This window comes from Mesoplodon bidens (genome assembly GCF_964165515.1).
Source record: "Mesoplodon bidens genome assembly, chromosome: 6".
Lineage (NCBI taxonomy): Eukaryota > Metazoa > Chordata > Mammalia > Artiodactyla > Ziphiidae > Mesoplodon > Mesoplodon bidens.
The window spans coordinates 3,881,157-3,895,918 of record NC_138162.1 but is presented as its reverse complement, the minus strand read 5'-3'; the positions used below and the strand labels follow the sequence as shown (position 1 = coordinate 3,895,918).

Sequence of the window (14,762 nt, the reverse complement as noted above, 5' to 3'; positions counted from 1 at the left end):
TATCACAGTGAAAGATTAAATGTGTGTGTTCTGGAGTCAACCAACAGGGCTCAAATCCCAGCTCAGCCACTGAATAAGTGACCTTAAGCCTCAGCGTGCTCATCTCTCTCTCCCGCCCCTTAAGGCTGTGGGAAGAGCTAACAGGATCACGCATGTAAAAAACATAGCACACTGTTTGGCACTGTGCCAATAAATATAAACTTTATTATAACAATATTACTACTAAACAAAATGGGTACATAAGCCTTAGAAGTCTACATTTAATCACTTATACTTGAAACATTGATACAGTCGTTCTGTAGCTTAAAATGGATACATTTCACGTTTGTTGCTGTACTCGTGCGCTCTGTGGAACTACTCAGAGCAGCACAGGTCTTAACAACTGCAGACATTTCAGTCACCGCATCTGTTTTTTCTTAACACGGCCCATTGTGTCCTCCATCACCGACCGAAGGGTAAAGTTGTCCCTTGTTACTCAAATACTTCTTGGCTTCTATTGCCATTATCTTTACTTTAGAAAGTGACCTGTGAATTCTAGGCCAGTAACTACCATGTCTTGCTCTGTATCAAAGCTAGGTTTTTAGGGCACTTTACTCATTAGATGACAATCTGAATTCACTCAACCTTAAAAAGTGTTCTATAACCTTTTGCTACTTCCCTGTATAGAACAAAAGTTAGTACTGCACAACAGAATGGACAAGAAGAAATTAGCAAGGTCCTGGGATTATATACGTTTTATATATACATATTTTTTTAAATTCTCCCCCTCCCAAAAATAGACACTAGACATTAAATTACTAATGTCTAGGAACTACATGCTTAACAAGTAAATCAGAAAAAGAATAATCTAAAATTGCTGATGGTAATTTTAGACCAATTTAATTGGTCTAAAACCTTTTTCAGACCAATGGAAAAAATCAGTATTTCATGCAAACTAAACACTGAGGGGGGAAAATTCAGTTTTTGAGTATATGCTAATTATAAATACATATGTGTTTTTAAAGCAAAAAGCTCGAGATTTAAATGCTATCGAGTATACTTTTCTTTCATGCTTGCAGCTACTTAAATGACAAACAAAACTAATACAAATAAAACTAGTCTCTCAAAGAGAGATTTATAATATGAGGAACTTTTAAGGAATACCTTCTTAAAAGTGTGATATAAAGGAAAGGAAAAAACAGGTCGCACTAAAAGTCATCCATTTGCTCAGTTATTATAAAGCCATTAACACTTTGATTCAATCAATGTAGAATCTTTAACTGAAGCCCCAGAAGGACTTGAAATCTCAGAAATTTAGACTTTGAAATACTCATTTACAATCCAACTCTCTTATTTCACAAATGAATAAACTGAAGCTCAGAGAACTTAGTGGCTTGTTAGAAGTCGAAAGCTATTTGACTTTTAGAAAAGCTTGAAATGGTTGATGTATTGCTGTATTTGGCTCATCTGCAGCCAAGAATATCCAGTTAATTCCAGAAAAAGTTAACTTTAGTCTACCATGGCCCTAGAACCCGGAAAAGAACCATACCTGTACCTTAACAAACTCTGAAAGAAGACAGATCTGTAAGATCAAGTCAGCTGTAATTCAGAGCCCCAAACTTACCCACCACTATATACACCAGAGGTTAGAAGCTATTTTAAGAAATGCCTCTGCAATAAATTATAAATTAAAAGCAAAATAGCCAAAGTGGCTACTTTAGCCACTGGTCCACAACCCCTGGTGCACATCAGAATCACCTATGACTTCTTCCAAAATACACATCCAGGGTGTCCTTAAAGACCGAATATGCAAATCTGCCTACTATGGGGCCAGATAACCTGTGCATGAAGGTTCTGATGGACGCTACTGTTAGAGATCTCTCGTTTCCGGTAATTTCATTACTCTATAAACATCCCATAGACAGGCATGTATTTGATTTGTCCTAGTAAGACTGTTCAGTTTCGCCTCACACGTGAAAACAGGTATGCACAGAAGGCATCTTATCACACCCGGACAGCAGCAGCATGGGACGTCTTTGCTCTTAAGAAACCAGTGAGGAAGAGTACAACTGAGTCACAGGATTTGAGACACTCCAATTTAATGAAAACAAGTAAGAATGCGTGTAGCTGCCTAGGAATCTGTCTAGCTAGGCCATTAGGAACATCCCAAAGTCTTCATGACACCAGGAAATGCGTGAAGCAAAGAAAGCTTACATCGTTCGCCCTTCCGTGCACGTGATGTAAGAGCGTCTGGGTAAGATATGCGGTTTGGTAAGAGGATAGTTTCCATTGACACCCTCTATAAATACCCCTTAAGTTTACACCAGGTGGTTAGAGGGAGAACCTGTGACTCCCCAGAGAAATAGCAAAGAATCTGTCAGTGTTTCTGAGGCACCTCATTGGCCTGATACGTGACTGTTAAAGGTGCATTTCCGCACACGACCCTACATCAGTTTTCACACGTGCATGCTCCAGGTTTACTCAGGAATGGTCAACTTAAGAATCACAGGTGGTTGCTCTGTAAATCAAGGGCTCCCACAAGGTTTGGTTTTCTGACGCTTCTCGAAATTTACAGCTCCACTTTGCCAGCATGTGTGAATTCAGACGACTCCAAGTTGATCCCCAAATTATAAACGTATGAATCTCAGAAGAGTATTATTCTATTTTAGTACTTTTACAGCTTACGCTATGTAAAGTGAAGGGCTATTTCTATGCTTTCTATAAAAAAATCCAGCAAGGATTTTAGCACGACTTCTTTCTGCAGTAAACGCGTGAGTTTTATGAAAACATCAAATACTTTCCGGCGTAATTTAGACTAACATGTTTACAGGCACAACACTGCCACCCCCAACAAAAGCTCAGGTATATAAGCAAGGGTGCCCCTCCCCAAAATTAAAGACACACACACACACACACACACACACACACACAGGCACTTATGCACAGACCTCGGCCAACTGATTAATTCTAATCACCTCCTTAGAAAGAATGACGGGCCAGCTTTGATCAACTAAGAGATAAATGAGAGAGTCTTGGGTGTACAAATAGAGACAGGAGCACCGTCTGGGAGGCAGTCAGACCCCAGTTCCAGTCCTGGCTCACATAATCCCAGAGGGGTGACCTTGGGCAAGGGACCCTCCTCTCTCGGGGCCTCAGTTTCTTCATCTGCAAAATGGAGGCGTTAAGAGTGGCTGCCTCTCCCCTTTGTCTCGAGGCTACAGGAGAGGATGACTTGAAGGCACTTGCACAGCGAGTGCCCCATAAACAAGCTGCTGTTGTCAGGAGGACCGCGCCCCCTCCAAAGCCTCCCCCACACCCCCAAATCCAAAGCACACGAAGCAAAACTCTGGAACAGAAAACACAAAGAAACAGCTTTCATTCTCAAAGGGCTCTCTGACTGCGGGCTCTCCACCCTCCAGTTCCTCAAATGAATGAATGAGCGTCTAGGAGTGGCTCTGCAAATAGCTGCCTCTTAAGAATCACCTCTGCTGACTCGAAAGCAACTGTCTTTCACCGTCGATTCAATACCCACCAGCACACCCGGAGCGACGCGCTCGGTCATGCAAATTTCAGCGGAGACACCGAGTCCAGGCGGGTCCCTGATGCCCACAGGCAGCCTCCATTCATCCCCCGCCCCCCCAACCCCTGACCCCTCTCAACAAGCCCGGGGACCAGCCCCACCGCCCGGCCCCGCCCTCCAGCCGAGGGTCTCGCCCCCGCTCTCCACACCCCGCGGGAACCCGTCACCCCACCCAGCGAGGGGCTGGCGACCGGGCCCACCTCACCCCTGCACTCGGCTCCGCGGTGCGGGGCTGCAGCCGTCCCCTCCGTCGCCGAAGAGGGGCGACGTGCCGGCCGGGGCCGCCTCTCCTCCCCAGGGACCCGCCAGCCCGGCCGGGCCCCGCCGGAGATAACGCGTAATTAGAGGGAGGGGAAAGCTCTCCGAACCCCCCTTCCCGGTGTCCCTTCTCCGGCAAGAGAGCCCCTTGCCCCAGCCCCACAGGGCCTCCCAGACTGAGGCCATGGTGCCAGGACTTCCCTGAGAAGCCCCCATGAAAGGGAGGGGGCGACACCCTCATACTCACACACCGTCTCCTCCCCCTCAGCTGTTTACCTCACAGCTCCTCCAGCCTACAGGGCGCCGCCATCTTGGACGTACAGCACCTCCCCCCGTCGTGAAATGTACGAGGCCGCTGCAGCCTCCGCCACGAAAAAGAGTCCCAGCGGGATCTCGCCTCCCACCCCGTCGAACCCGACGACAGATGTCCGAGGTCGGCAGCACCTTTGGAAGGAAGGGGCAGTTCTGCTCATTACTGATGATGCTAACCAGTCGAGAAAGAACCAAGGAGAGTTTGTAAGGTAGGGGGGCGGGGACGGGCGGAAGGATTCCGAAAGGGAGCCGCTGAGAGATCTTGTGACTGCGAAGGAGGCAAAAAGAAGGGCCGGCGCGGCGGGAGGAGCTACGCGATGAGAGCGAGGGGCGGGGAGGCGGGTCGGGCCGGGCCGGGCCGGGCCGGGCCGGGCCGGGCAAGAGGCGTAAACAAGTTGGCCCGGCTGGGTGTGGCTGGAGTGCCTCACGCATTCCGGAGGTTCCTTCTCCGCTCGCAGACCCGGGTGCCCCTTCCAGGGTCTCCGTGTGCCCGGCCGCAGAGCTGCGTTCATGTTTCCCGAAGAGCCCGTAGGGCCCCTGTGGGCGAAGGGTCTGCTGTGGAGCCTTGGAGGAGTGGCAGCTCATCTGGGGAAAGAGAAAAGCTGCACCAGGGCAGCCTTCTTTCCTTCGCGGAGTGTTTACAGAAGCCCACCTCTGGGCCTGCGGAGACCCACAGTGGCTTCTACCCTCAGGTTGCTGGCGTTTCAGACCTGGTCGCGACGTCTATGGAAAACCACCCTGATCAGAGCAGGCAGCTTTAAAAGCAGAAGCCCTCAGTTGAGTTCCTGCTCCGCTGCTTCCTAGCAGTGTAAACCTGGGCAAGTCTTGAAGTCCCTTGAGCCTCAGTTTCTTCCTCTGTGAAATGGGCATAATAACAGGAGTGAAGTGAGGATTCAGGGAGAAAAAGTATGGAGAGTGTTTAGCGCAGCGACCCGCGCCGAGTGAATGCTTGAAGGATGATGGTCCTTATCAGAGGCAGGGTATAGTAGACGCTGTGACTGATACCAAACAGCCTGAGAGAGGCCGCGGTTCAGCTGTGGTGTCTGAAAGGCTTTCTGAAAGAGTGAGCATCCCGCCGGGTTTTAAAAGAAAGGTAGGTTTCATGAAATAGGAATGGGAGAGGCGGTTGGGAAGAAAAGAACTAAAAGAAGCAAGCGCCTGCAGGCAGTCAGCGCTGGCGCAGTTATGGAAATAACAAGTTTTGTCATGGGAACTAGTTGGGTCACAAGGCAAGGCAGCATATGGCTTAAGGGGCCTGCTGTGGGGTGCTGTCAGAATTCCAAGAGGCCCAGGGGGGTCAGCCCGTGGGTTGCCTTTGTGAGAATTACAAAAAAGCACTCCTTCTGGGCCCATAGCCCACGTGAGCAGAGCCCGGGCTGTATTTTGGCGTCTACCCACCTACCTGCACCCACACTCCTCCTGGGGACCCTTGAGCCGTGCACATCCTGTATAATCATACCGGCTTATGGGGGAGGTGAGCATTGACCTGGAAATCCCACCCGCCTAACACACCATGGAGGCAGCTGAGGGAAGCCAAGAGGTCGTGATTCAAACAGACGAGAGTGTGAAGGCAGGTTTCTGCCATCGTGTTGACTGGGTGAGCCTTAGTTTCCTCATCTGCAACATACGGCTAATAATAATGCCTACCTCGGGCTTCCCTGGTGGTGCAGTGGTTGAGAATCCGCCTGCCGATGCAGGGGACGCGGGTTCGTGCCCCGGTCCAGGAAGATCCCACATGCCGTGGAGTGGCTGGGCCCGTGAGCCATGGCCGCTGAGCCTGCGCGTCCGGAGCCTGTGCTCCGCAGCGGGAGAAGCCACAACAGTGAGAGGCCCGTGTACCGCAAAAAAAAAAAAAAAGCCTACCTAATGGGGATTTGGGGTGGATTCAATGAGACGTTAAGATGTAACCAGCATAGAACCTAGTTCGATAAATGTTAGTTTTGGTAATTGGTTAACTGCGCTCACAGTCAGCATCCAGTCACCGCCTGGAGTCAGTCCACCCGCTGCTGACTTCTGTGTAGTTAGTTAGGGACGGGGCGGTCTGGGTTCAGGAACAGATTCCTGCCTTCGCATTAGCACCATGGCAGGAACTCAGGCACATTCTGAGACCACCAGTGATTGGGAGAGTTGGGTTAACGGATGAAGTCGGGGGAGGGGCACTGCTCCAGAGCTCCAGCCCAGGACCCGCCCTTCCCTACCCACAATCTTCCTGGGCTCCGTGATCTCATCCTGCTGGAATGCTCTCCTCCATGGAAGGGAGCAATGATACAGGAGTCTCATCAGCTCCTGGACCTCAAGGGAGCCATAACCGCGCTGTTACTGTTTATACAGTGTCTGGAAGAAGAATGGTAATTGTTCTCTCAGTATGGACCACCAGGGGCTGTGAGAAGAAGCTGGGAGGAAAGGCAGAGGCAGCCCTGCCACTGACTCCGTCCCCTCCCCAGGGGCTGCCTTGCTATTTTCTGCTTTTCTGGGGTTGATTTTTGTCATTGGCTAAATAGACGTTAATCAGACCACTACCTTCCACGTACCACCCTGGAGCCTCCCCACGGCAGGGGCTTCCTGACCGGGCTTTCTCCAACTGTCATGTCCAGCCTGTCTGAGTGTGACAGAAAACGGAAGGGGTGAGCCCTTGGAGGCAGGTGGCACCCACTTGATGTGTGTGAGGCATTCATCTGTGCAGCATCTCCCCCTCCCCTTCCTGGGGACAACCACAGCATCACCCTCAGGCCACAGGCACCTGGACCAGGTCTAGCCAATCCAAGATCCTGGGCATCCAGCCAAAGGGGTTGGTACAGTTGGACATGTGACCCATTGGCCAATCAGGGTGCTTCCCTGAGTCTTTATACGTGGATGCTGAAAGAGATGTTGTCTTTCCTCTGGGGTCACTAAACTGGGATGAGAAAGCTGTGACCCTCCCCCTCTCCCTCCCCTACACCAAGTGCTGTGAGGAGTCCAGCCAAAAGATGGAAAAGACACAGAGAAACAGAGACAAAGAGAGACAGAGATGGAAAGAGAAATGTAGGTTGCTACCCCCTCAAACTCTGGAGTCCCTGATGCCAGCCAGCTTCACCCTGGTCCTCCGAGTTCCATGAGGCAAAAACTATTTCCACTGATGTTAGTTTCAGTTGGGTTTCTGTCCCTCACAAACAAAAGACCTTCCAGATGCAATGAGATTTGAAGGCCTTTGCAAGGACACCACTAGTCAAAAATATGTCCTTTTCAGTGTCATAAGTTCATCCATTTGAGTGGTTCTCTTGCTTCAGCTTTCTGTGTGGCAGCCCCCTGCTTTCAGGGGTCACACATTTACTGGAGGGTGGACTCCAAGCTCCTGGCAGTATCCCCTGAGACTCTCAGCAGCCCTGGCCTCTCCAGTCCTGTCATTGTCCCCTTGCTGTCTAGCACTGTGTCCGAATGGACACATATGTATATAAATATATGCATATATTTTTAACTTAGTTGAATGGACTATGTCATAAATGGCAATCTGCTTCTTACTGTCTTCCCCACTCAACTTTATGTTTTGAAGCTTCATGTACCTTTCCCTGTATACGTGCAGCCAGTAGCTTCTAACCGCTGACGATTATTCAATGATGTGGATCTACCCTGATCTACTCTCCACTCTCCCAGGGAACGACACCCATAGTGCCACCAGAAACAACACTGTGATAAACTTCACTACTTGTTCCCGTATGCGTCCAGCTGAGAATTTCTTTGGGATACGTAACTAGGACTAAAACTGTGGATCATAGAGTATGCATGGACTTACTCTGTTGTTTTTAGAGAAAAAAAAATTAGCTTTACAGGGGTATAATTGATACACAAAAGATTAATGTTATATCTTGATGACTTTGGACATGGCACGCACCTGTGGTACCATCACCACAGCCAAGGTACTAAACATATCCATCACCTCCAAAATTTTTACACAGACTTACTTTTTTTTTTTTTTTTTTTTTTTTTTTTTCTGCGGTACGCGGGCCTCTCACTGTTGTGGCCTCTCCCGCCGCGGAGCACAGGCTCCGGACGCGCAGGCTCAGCGGCCATGGCTCACAGGACCAGCCACTCCGCGGCATATGGGATCCTCCCGGACCGGGGCACGAACCCGTATCCCCTGCATCGGCAGGCGGACTCCCAACCACTGCGCCACCAGGGAGGCCCCAGACTTACTTTTAAGAAACACCACCCAACTGTTCTCCAGGACAGCTGCCCCAGGCTACAGCCTCACTAGAAGTCTAAAAAAATGCCCACATCCCTGCCAACACTCTTAATTGTAAAGTATAATAGGGCTATAGTCACCCATTCTTGTTTTAACGTACCTCTCTCTGTAAATGAGATGGAGCATTTTTTAATATTCTTGTCAGTCTTGTGGTTTTCATCCTCCATAAATGGTCAGTTCTTACCTTTTGACCATTTTTCTCTCAGGAGAGTTACTATTGTCTCCTTGTTGCTTTGCAGGATTGCAACACACAGAAATGTGTGCTTCGTTGACTATAGATATTTCAAGCGTCTTCCCCCATCTGTTATCTTCCTATTAACTATATTGTACTTTGCTGGAAAAGAGACATTAATTTTGATGTAATCAACTCCTTCTCCTTTTTTGACTTATAATTTGGGTTTCTGTGGTTTTGTTCAAGAATGCCTTTTCCAGCCCTTACTCATGAAGGGCAGTTGGCATGGCGGCCACAGGTGTGCAGTGCACGAACCAGGCCATCTGGGGAGGAAAGAGAGAGCACGGCTGAGTTGGGATCCTGGCTCTGCAACTTGGCAGTGTGCCCTGGGTGAGTAACCAAGCTTCAGTTTCTATACCTGCACGTGGGGATGCCACCAATACCTTAAATACCCAACTCAGAGGGTCACTAGGACAGTCCAGTGAGAGACTCATGTAAATGCTTATCAGAGCGCGTGCCAAAGTGTGGGCACCCATGAATATCGTCATTACTGTTCCCTGATGCATGAGTGTCCTCAGGCTGCTGTGACAAAGTACCACAAACAGAGTGGCTTTAAACAACAGAAGTGTATTCTCTCTAAGTTCTGGAGGCCAAAAATCTGAAATCAAAGGGTCAGCCGGGCGGGTCCCTTCTGGAGTCTGTGATGGGGAATGTTCCACGCCCTCTCCTACCTTCTGGGGGTTGCCAGCCATCTTTGATGTTCTTGGCTTGCAACTGCATTCCTCCACTCTCCGCTTCCCTCTGCGCGTGGCCGTCTCTCTCCCTGTGTGTTTTCACATGGCCTAAATTTGGTCACTGGGTTAAAAAGGTGACAGCAAAGAGGCGACACACTTCTCTGTACGTGTCACTGTGTGTCCTCTCCTTTTATAAGAACACCAGTCATGGGGAAGTCCCTGGTGGCTCAGTGGTTAGGACTTGGCGCTTTCATTGTCACGGCCCCAGGGTCAGTCCCTGGTCAGGGAACTAAGATCCCGCAAGCCACGTGGCGCAGCAAAGAAAGAAAAACGCCAGTCATCGGGTTTAGGGCCCACATCAATTCAGTAAGACTTCATCTGAACTGAATTACATCTGCAAAGACCCTATTTCCAAACAAGGTCACATTCTGAGGTTCTCAGTGGGTGTGAATTGGGGGTGGGGGGAACACGAGTCAATCCCCTACACCTGCTTTAAGGTGCATGGAGTCCAGCAGATGAGATGGAAGGGGAACCCACCGCAGTGTGACTCAGAGTCAGGTCCAGCCCAGAGCCACCTTGCCAAGTGGTTGCCCTTGGAACGATGAGGGCAACTTACTGGTGGGGATGAGGTTTGAACTTGGCTTCCACTTTAATCAGAACTCTGATAAATGGTGTTGAGGCAGGTGGGCTTTTCAGGAGGAAGACCCAGCTTGAACAAAGGCATGGACGTAAGACCACGTAAGGCTCATTGGCTGATAACTTGTCAGATTTAAGATATACATGAAACAGGAGATAAGAGAGGCAAGGCATGGAGGGTCCTGAGCTAAAAAATATAATGAAGACTGATGAACATCTATACACTACCAAAGGTAAAACAGACAGCTAGTGGGAAGCAGCTGCATAGCACAGGGAGATCAGCTTTGTGCCCTGTGAACACCTAGAGGGGTGGGATAGGGAGGGTGGGAGAGAGGCGTGAGAGGGAGGAGATATGGGGATATATGTATACGTATAGCTGATTCACTTTGTTACACAGCAGAAACTAACACACCATTGTAAAGCAATTATACTCCAATAAAGATGTAAAATAAAGAAAGAAATAAGCCTGAGCTGTATCTGGAGGCACGGAGGATCCTCTGAAGGTCTGAGAGTTGAGGAGAGAAGAGGCGGAAGTTGTCGGTTGAATATTGACAAAGGCCCAATCTTGACTTTCATGCTTACCAATGTAGCTTTGAAATCCTGGGCTCTCTGTCTCCTCGGCAGGCCGCTTCCTCACCCAAATCCCCGAGCACATCTCTGTACACCCCTTGCAGTATGATGTGTAGGACCACAGTACACAGTGTTCTCCATGCTTAAGAGTTTCCTGGCCATCACGAGACCGTCCCCTTCCCCAAAGCAGAAGCATTCACAACCAGAGGTTTTATTTTAGCTAGGCCTCCCTTGAAGAATATGCAGGGACTATTTGGAAAAGATAAATCTGGATCCCTACTTCACACCCTGTAATCAGAAAAAAACTCCAAAGGGATCAGAGCTCTTAGGTGTCAAAAGTGGAACCATAAAAGTGCTAGAAGAAAACAACACAGGTGAATTTTCTGTAATCAAGAGTGAAAGGGTGGGATAGGGAGAGTGGGAGGGAGGGAGACGCAAGAGGGAAGAGTTATGGGGATATATGTATATGTATAACTGATTCACTTTGTTATAAAGCAGAAACTAACACACCATTGTAAAGCAATTATACTCCAATAGAAACGTTAAAAAAAAAAGAGAGTGAAGAAAACCTTTCTGAAAATGGCTGAAAAGTCAGAAGCAAAAGAAGAAATGGCTGATGAATCAGATGACCTCCAAAACAAAGTAAAAAACAAAACTCCTTTTGTAAGGCAAAAAGAAAACAAGCAAAGACAAAACAAATAAGCTGAGACAAAATATTTGCAACTTATTTCACAAATAAGCCTCCTAATATACAGAGAATTCCTTAAAGTCTTTTTCTAACTCACTTATTTCATAGAAAAAGAGGGCAAAAGACATGAACAGAAAGTTCACAGAAAAAGAGATGTAATTGATTTCAGACTTCCGGCCTCCAGAACTGAGAGAGAATACACTTCTGCTGCTTCAGCCACCCAGTTGTAGTCGTTTGCTAAAGCAGCCCTCAGAAGCTAACACACTGACCATAAAAAGGAATTTTTGGAATGTAATGTAAATCATTGAAAAAATCCAAATCCATGAGTTCATAGTGATACTCAAAATTAAGGGGGAAAAAGGAGAGAGAAAACTTTAAAAATCCAATTATGCCCACACCTTACTATGGAAATCAGCAATTAAAAAGAAAAGATGAATCATTTACACCCTGATATTTGGAAGAACTCTGGCTCATCCACAGTTAATGAGGGAAAGCTCTTCTTTACAGGAAAAAAAAAATATACCAGTTAATAAATGTGGAAGGAGTGAGAGAATTAGAAGGATCACCATTTTGCAACCATCAGTGAAACAGTTGATTCAGCAGTGGGGGCTGAACCCATTAGGAGAAGCTGTGGGGAACGGGATGCGTGCATTGAGAACAAAGTCCTACTCTACAGATTGCTTCTCACCTCACCTTTATGACAGAGAGAGCTGGCTGCCACCTCTTTAACCCAGTGACCAAACTTAGCACCACTAAGGTGGGACACCCTGACATTAGGTACCGCCAGTGCTGTGGAGCACACAGCATCACCTGAGAAATCTCCTTGCCTAGGACATTTCAGCTGAACTGCATCAAGCCTTGGCCCTAACGTCCAGTATACATGGGATGGAGGAACAGGTTAGACGGCACCTCAAGGAAACAATCAGACAAATCCGGAAAGCAGACCCTTCTACCAGACTGGCCTGAGCTCTTTTGAGGGGGTGGGGGTTGGGGGGGGAGGGATCAATGTCAAAAGAAAGGGGGAGGGGGCACTCTTATGTCATAAAGGAGGCTAAAGAAACAGGCAAACGCAATGCTTGAAACTTGGCATGATCCTGATTCTAAAAGAGCCACTCTACGAGAAAATGGGGGGAGATGGCAAAAAAAGAAAAAAAAAAAAGGGAGTCTGAACTGAATATGCAATGATACTAGGAAATTATTGACAGTTTTCTTAGGTGTGATAATGACAGTTACATGATGTAAGAATATCTGTTTTTAGGAGATACATGCTCAAGTATTTATGGGTGAAGTGTCATGATGTCTGCAATACATCTTCAAAATGTTTTATCAAAACGAAACACATTTATATGTACATATATATGCATATAGAGACATAAAGCACAGTTGGCAAATGATAACTATTGTTGAATAACAGTGAGGGATATATAGGTGTTCATTAGACATGTTTCACTTGCTTTCTTTTTGGAAATTTTTCATAATAAAAACTTGCAAAAATACATGAAGATCAGAAAATAATAATTGGACTGCGCAGCGAAGGGAAATCTGAGATCCTCATCACGAGATGGTGAGATTCTCCAGGCTTCACTCTCACTCTCTGTGTCTGTGGAAATGAAGGATCGGGCAGATGGTTTGTTTTTAACTTTGGTAAACTACGCATCACACAAAATTTGCCATCTTAACCATTTTTTTTTTTTTTTTTTGCTGTTCGCGGGCCTCTCACTGTTGTGGCCTCTCCCGTTGCGGAGCACAGGCTCCGGACACACAGGCTCAGCGGCCATGGCTCACAGGCCCAGCCGCTCCATGGCATGTGGGATCTTCCCGGACCGGGGTACGAACCTGTGTCCCCTGCATTGGCAGGCGGACTCTCAACCACTGCGCCACCAGGGAAGCCCCTATCTTAACCATTTTTAAGTGTACAGCTCAGGGGCATTAAGCACGTTCACATTGCTTTGTAGCCATCACCCCCATCCACCTCCAGGACTTTCTCATCTTGCAAAACAGAAACGCCATGCCTATTAAATAACTCATCCCTCACCCACAGCTTCTAGCAACCACTATTCTACTTTCTGTCTCTGTGATTTTGACTTCTCCAGATACCTCGTGTAAGTGGAATGAAGTATTATCTTTCTGTGATTGGCTTATTGTACTTAACAGAATGTCTTCAAGGTTCATCTGTGTTGTAGCACGTGTCAGAATTCGCTTCCTTTTTAAGGCTGAATAATATTCCGTTGCACAGATACACTCTATTTTGTTTACTTATTCATTTGTCAATAGACACTGGGTAGCCTCCCCTGCTTGGCTGTCGTGAATACCGCTGCTGGGAAGACGGGCATACAGGTATCTCTTTGAGTCCCCCCTTTGATGCTTCAGGTGCCTACCCAGGAGAGGAATGGCTGGATCTGGGTGGGGTGATTTGTAAAGGATTCTTTCCTGCTTTCCAAATGAGCTTATTACGGGTGCCCTTTTAAACTGCAAACCACTCATCTTGCAGAAATGCGTGGACAGACCACCTTTCAAGGATGCACCAACTGTAGTCACAAGACTGCTATGTCCTCACCCTCTCCCCAGCTTCTACATTCTTTTCTTCAGAGAAGGAGACCTCCCTACATGCTCTTGGGTAAATAAGAAACAACTGGAAGAGAAAAATGCTCACCCTTCAGGGGACAATGATAAAATGGTAATTTGAGAACGTCTGAAGGTACAGGCAAAATAAATGTAAATTGAGTGCAAATCCTAGAAGCTGGAAGGCAGCGCCCCCTGCAGGTCACTCCTAGTGCTGATCAGCCTTGAGATAGACTGCTGAGATAGATGGGTTTGTATTTCGAGTTCTCTGCAGAGACGTGTATGTCATCCTGAATGTCTTTCCTCGGCTCTCACTTCTTTATGGGTTCCTTTGAGGCTTTGCTTCCTCGGTCTGGAGGCTGAAGCCATGCCTCAGGCCCGAAGCCCCCTGACCCACGTAGGATGTCGGGGGAGACAGGGCCTCTCCCCGCTCAACAGCCACAGAAAACTCCTCTGATGGCTGAAACTACGCAGGCACCAAGGCTACCACTCCCTGGGGCTACTTGATGGGGCTTGACCGGGGAGGTGAGGACCCACTGGGAGATTTTCACCCTCCTCAGGCTGGCTAATGACCCCCCACACACACACCCACACACGCATAGTGCTTGTTGGGAAGAATACAAACTTGCATCCATGCATCACAAGCTTACTGATCCTGGGATGCATGGTGCTGGAGAAACCCTGGGGAATAGGAGGTGGGGTCCTTGCCCTGGTGGATCAGGCAGATGCCCCCACTTATCACTGTGTGGACTTGGCTGTGGTGCCAGCTGCACCTGGGGGTTGGTGCTTGGTTTCCCGTCATTTGGTCAATACTTCCAAGTGACAAAATGCTACCTGGGACTAAAAGAGGCGAGGCTTGTGAAGGCCCCGCCCCCTCCCTGGTGTGGGTGAATGTTCACGAGACTCCCATTCCTTCCTCTGTGCCTGCAGCTTCGCGAGGGCTTCCTGTGAGTATCCAGAGAACACAAGCGCGGAAGCCACCGGGAGTTTATGGAGCAGGAACCAGATGCCGTGTGTTTCATTCATAACCAGCCTGCCATGTAAATTAGCAC

General features: G+C 48.0%; 1 protein-coding gene and 1 long non-coding RNA gene across 3 annotated transcripts in view; one reads left to right on the top strand and one right to left on the bottom strand.

Annotated features, from left to right (window-relative positions):
* TSC1 (TSC complex subunit 1) overlaps positions 1-4,318 on the bottom strand; it is a 45,287-nt gene extending 40,969 nt beyond the window's left edge. Inside the window, exon 1 of the mRNA XM_081236733.1 lies at positions 4,094-4,318. The gene's annotated coding sequence lies outside the window, so the exon portion shown is untranslated. The remainder of the gene's footprint in view (positions 1-4,093) is intronic.
* A 224-nt stretch (positions 4,319-4,542) lies between these two features.
* On the top strand, positions 4,543-13,701 carry LOC308618619. 2 transcript variants are annotated; one of them, XR_014016040.1, is made up of 3 exons: positions 4,543-5,222; positions 8,767-8,910; positions 13,640-13,701. It is a non-coding gene; the product is annotated as an uncharacterized lncRNA (long non-coding RNA). The 2 variants fall into 2 exon arrangements; XR_014016041.1 differs by lacking the exon at positions 13,640-13,701 and adding an exon at positions 13,423-13,485.
* Positions 13,702-14,762: the final 1,061 nt, after the last annotated feature.